A 6,000-nucleotide genomic window follows, 5' to 3' on the forward strand; every position below is an offset into this window, starting at 1 on the left:
AGCATGGCTCCTGACATTTCCCCCTTTCTTTTTATATTTTTAAAATTTAGAAACATGCCAAGACTGGGATGGACAGACCGTGCCTGTCTTAGGTTGTCCTCTACCAGAGTGAAAGCCGTTGGGGGTGGTTGGCGATCCGCTTTACTCTGAGAAGATCTTACCCGTCACTGGCTAACCGGCCTCTATAAGGCTCCCGTCAATTGGCCACGGCCGAGGGAAGAAACGGGAAAATTTTTCATGCCATAACACAAATCTCATCATGTCACAAATATCTCTTGCCGAAGTTCAGTCAAATTGAGTTGATAAAAATGAAGGCTTGTAATGGGGAAATGGAATGAAACAATGAGAAGAATCAATGACATGAAGTGAGTTAACCAAGTGATTGCAAATGACACACAGTGATTACGATACAAAAATGGATTACCAATTGATTCAAGTACCACAGTTGCCAAATGAAAATGAATTGGGATTAGACCAAACCACAAACTTCTGAAACCTAAAACTTAACATACTAACTAAAATTCTACCTAACTAAAACTTAAAATACTATAACAGGAAGGAACGATTTTCTAGGCCCCCCCTTCCTTTTTTTTTAGTTTGTAGCAGGAGTGGATTCATTTCAAAAATGAAAGGAAGAGCGGATGATCTCAGCAGCATATTTGTGAGCCCTTCAATTGAGACAGCGAGCAACACAGCGACCCCCAACAAACAGTATACAAAGAACAATTAGTAAAGTGAGCAAAGAGAATGCAGAGCTGTGTAATATACTTTGAAACCAACCACGGGGATCAAGACCAGAAAGAGTATCAGCTAACGTAGCAGCTGCCTGATCAATAGAAGTAGCAGAAGGTATTTTTTTTGGAAAATGCTTCATAGATCTCTTCCTGCAATTGTATTTCATTAAATGTAGCATTATCCATATTATCTTGAATATACAATTAAAAAATTTTCATTTGTAAAGAGAACCATTACATTTATAAGGTGTAATACAAATTTGAATAGAATTCCAATCACACACATACTGTACAGTTTTTTGCAATTTCAATAGCTTATTACCCAACCAACGACATCCACCTTGTAAAGCCACAATTTTATCTTGTAATTGTGAATTAATTTGAGCTTGATGGGTCCAAAGTTTATGAGAGTCATCATGCCAACACTCAACAAAGTCTTGGGTTTGAACAGATTTTTGAAGTGCCACACCAGCAGTAGTAGCAGTAGCAGCCAAAGCAATGAGTCCCAAAATAGCAGCAATAATCAGTCCAATCATGCATTTACCACGCCGTAGCAGTCTTTTGAAAAATCTCAGAATCAGTCCGTGAGCAGGATTGCTTTCCCAGGAACGATGAATTTTGACAGGAATCCATAAAGAATTTCTTTGAGTTAAATCACAACTGAGTCAGAAACCATATTAAAAGCTACAGAGTTGTTCAGACAAGTATACAAATGACAATTTTGACAAGTTAAGTTTATGTCTTGAATGACCACATGTCCAATCAAGATTACTAGAGGAAAGTGGACACAAGCTGTAACAGTGCAAGTTTTAACTTTAGTAAAGTCATAAAATACCTTATCATAAGTAATAGCAAAAGTTCCATCAAAGATATCTACAGGTTTAAGAGCAGCTAGCAATTTTCAAATATGCATTTGAGGAGGATATAATGTATGTCCTATTCTCAATTGAGGTCGAGGATTAGGTATGCCTCAGTCCACCCAACCTACAACATCAGCAGTATTGAATTTATCTTTTATGGGAACAACATCACATAGATCACACTTACAGACAAACTCCTTATAATCTTTACAAACTTGTAACCAATTTCCAAAAGGACCCCAATCAATCCAAGTATGATTTCAGGACCTATAAACCTTTCCAATTAACCCTTTACAATCTTACCATATCAAAGATTGTCTTTCAGAAATCTGAGCATAGGAAAAACTTTCACACTCTGGGAGAGATGGAGCAGCTGTAGTCTCATATTCAGGCCAATCAGAACCTATTGACTGAGAAGAAAAACATGGCACATCTGGATGACTACAGTTCCATCCACCTTCTGGAACAACCCAATGTTGCTGTTTTATAGGATAGCAAGGAGGAACTCCAAAGCACATAATATCAGAAGACACAAATTGAGTATAATTAAAAACTGTTCCTTCTTCATCAGGAAAATCCAGCTGACCTGTTCCATAAGGGGATGACAGTATATTCATAGGAGAAGTAGTAACCACAATAGTAGGCTCTTTCCAAGTATAAGAACAAAGGAGAGGAGGATTAGATACATGAGCCCAATATATTACCTCAGTTTTAGCAGGAGAAATACAAATGCTTAGAAATGCTAGAACATATAGGATGAAAAACAGATGTCTGTTTTTTGATGAATACATTGTCAGAAGATATGATGATTGGATTGTCCAATCGTGGAAAAGTTAATTCCTGTAAGAAAGGTTGCAGTGAAAAAGTAAAATGAATCTAAGGGATTTAAAAATTAATAAAGTCCAAGAATCAATAAAATTTAATACAATATAAAATTAGAGTAAAGTAATAAGATCTCAGAAGGCACCTGAATAAAAATTAAAGTTAATCACTGACTGAGCTAGCCAGGCAAAAGCAGTAAAACACAGCTAGAAGAAAACACAACTGAGTACAAACAATTCCTATGTTAAAGTGTTAAAGGTTTATGATCTAATAAACAAGCAAGTTATAATTTTCTAAGATATAAATGAGAGCAGACTCCAATGTGCTTCCAATAGGTATAAGACAAGTAGATGTTCCATACAGGAATGATCTTAGCATGGAAAAGAGCAACCCTATATAATACAAAGTAAGTAACCAAGGTAAAATGAAACAAATGTAAGTGCCATGGCAACAAGCAGGGGAAGTGAAGAATAACGTAAACAGAGACAAATATGCAATGAACATAAAAACAAAAACTGAAAGTATCCAAGGAAACAAAAACAATCAACAAAGGAAGCAAGTTAAACCTACAGAAATGTTTGAAGTTATCAAAATTGGTATTGGTTTTTGTTTGGAAATCTACATCACCAACCTTTGGAGAAATAGTTGTGTTGAAGGGACACCTAACAGGAACCGTTTCCAACAGACATAAAGCAGTAAATATATAACAACTATCAGGATAAAGATTAAACTCCTGATCTGGAAATTTTTGAAATAAAGTAACAGTGTGAAGTTAATTTGAAAAATTTGTAGACCAAATTGTTGCAAAGCCCTTTTGATAGAGACAAAAACCTGTAGAAGTAAGTACTCATTTTTGTGAGCTAACAAGAAATTTATGACACAGAGTGTTAGACTCAATGATCTGAAAGCAGCAAAAGTGATGTGAGGTCACCACTGCAAAATGGAGGGACCGAGATCTAGTTTTGTGTAGGCTGAATTTGCTCAGAGAAACATTGCTCTGGTCCCTGAGGTTGGCCCCTACTTCTGTTACCTGAGATAGGATCACTGTGTAGATCTCATGTGGATCTATAATGAGTAGCCCAAGGCCATCCTTGTTTACAGCAAGGGTAAATCCCAGGACTTTGTTTCTGAATTCTGAGTTGCCGTGAGGGCAGTTGTTTTGAAAATGCCCTTTTTGTCCACATGTAAAACATCTTTTCTTGCTATGCTGTTGAAATATATCATCCTTCATAGAGTTGGCTTGTAAAGCAGCAGCTCTGGCTATTTTCTGTGTATAAGAAGGCCCAACAGCAGAACAAAGCCCAAGAAAATCAAACAGGTAATTCCTATTAAAAATTTGAAACTGGTTGTGTAACTGTTTCATTTGGTCTGCAATGTCAGTCAATCCCTTAGCTATTTGAAATTTCAAAGAAGAAACTTCCTTAATTAAACCAGATTCCCCATCAACGTTATCTCACAAAGCATCAAACAAGATCAAAACATTATCTTTTTTATTTTCCGGGGGGAGTGGAAGGTTGAGCAACATAATTTAATTCACACTCGGTTGAGGTTCTTTCTGTTTTTGCTCAGGAACTTAAAGAATCTCGAATTAGAGTCCAAAGACTAAAAGCATCAATAGGAACCTTCAAGGGGCCTTCCTTGTCATAAAAATCTTATAACTCTTTTTTCACTTGTTGCCATGTCTCTATATTTAAAGTATCATGTTCAAAAAACCAAGGACAAACTTGTTCAACAAAATCTATAAAGTCAGTTAATTTTTTCGAGCTCACTGCAGCACCTCTTACCTCAAGCATAGTTTTGAGCACAGAGACAAAAAGCAAGTGACTATTGTCTTGTCCCATATTTACTCCTTCATGAAAAACAAATGGTAGTTTAACAAAGAAATAAAAGGCCAAAAATTTTACAGTGGCTCTAAAGATGAGAGTTAAAATAAAGTTTAAAAGTAAAGTGCAAGCTTAACAGTATTGATAATGTCTCCCCCTTGAAGCTTTGAAGAAGTATGTAACAGCACCTGTAAATTAAAGAGTTACCTATGCCAAACAACTTTCTAAGGCAACAATCAACAAATTAATACAGAGCCACTATCCTATTCTAGAAACATTTAAAAACAAGCAGTCACCAGGTTGCTAAGGTAACATAAACAAAGTGAGAACAGGTATCTATAGAAACTTAGACAAACAACAATTAAATTTAAACAGATTAAGGAAAAACTTTTTGAAACTCTCCATTAGAGAGTTGTACATCACAGGTATAATTTTATTAATGTATTTTTAGGTACTGGTACCAGTTTACCAAATTAAAACTTCAAATTTAGAAGTGTTCACAGTACAAGTGACATCTTTGAAATTGATGGATCCAGAGTTTATAATTTATGAGACATGCAAGACTGAGAAAACAAGTTACAGTATCTACATAATCAATCTAGCTTGTACAACAATCAATATATAAGAAAAGAAGTATGTACAAAACATATAAGACACACAATAGGCCCTATTTTGGTTGCCTGAATCAGAATGCAACCAGTTGTTAGCAACCTTAAAGGCTGCACTAAGGAGCTCCAACACACACATGCACAAAACAATTGACGTCTTTGAGAACAGGCATCTATGGATACACAAACAAACTTAACAAAGGAAGTGGGACAAACAAGTCAAAGAAAATTTATAACTGATATCAGTAAACTAATTTTTTAAATTAAAAGTGTGCATAAAGGAAGTGACGTCTTTTAAAATTAATGGATCCAAGATGAAATTAGATGTCAAATTTGAACACAAGGTACTCCAAAGAAAAACTCACCACAAGTAACTTCTGCCACAAGCCACTTGTTCAGAGCACTCAGGATGCCACCTCCCACACCTGAGCCACCGACCTGTACTGTCGGGAAGGAGCACACAAGAAAGTTGCAACAAGGCCATTTTCCAAAGACAAAGCCCTACCAGGCACAAAACATAAATGAGGAAAATTTTTACGTGGTACCAACAAGCCAAATTGAAACAAAAAATGTCGGGAATGGCACCCCATGCAGATCTGCAAAAGCACAGTGTCAACATCGCATGGGCACGCCAGATTTATGTCCCAAAGCATCGCTGCAGATGGCCCTGGTCAGTGTCCTGAACAGTCCTCATACTGTTCTCAATGTTCTTGGATCAACCTGCAGCAGAATTTGAATCTTTCAATCCTGCTCTCGCAGGGCCAACCATGATTGATCTGGATTGGGGTCAATCTTTAAGGGACCCAAGGAGACTGACCACTGAGGTGGATGCTTTTCTTTCTTGTTCAGATAATTCCTGCATGCCAAAGCAATAAAACATGCAAGCTGCTCTCAGATCCTTTCACAGGGTCAGAGGGTTGGTCTGAACCTGGAAAATTCTTGAGAACAGAGTGTTTGTGAGAACTAGCATGAGTCTGAAGAGAAAGGACCAGTTTCTGTCCAGAGTCAGCTTCTCACATTTACATCCTATCTACAAGTTACTTCAAGCAGGCAAACAGAAACAAATTAAACAACAGTTCAAAGCAGTGAAAGATTCTAAGAAACAAGCAAGAAGCAGCAGGCAAAAAACATTTTAGACAGCAAAGTAAAAAGA

This window comes from Nannospalax galili, unplaced genomic scaffold (assembly GCF_000622305.1).
Source record: "Nannospalax galili isolate Female #2095 unplaced genomic scaffold, S.galili_v1.0 scaffold1325, whole genome shotgun sequence".
Classification (NCBI taxonomy): domain Eukaryota; kingdom Metazoa; phylum Chordata; class Mammalia; order Rodentia; family Spalacidae; genus Nannospalax; species Nannospalax galili.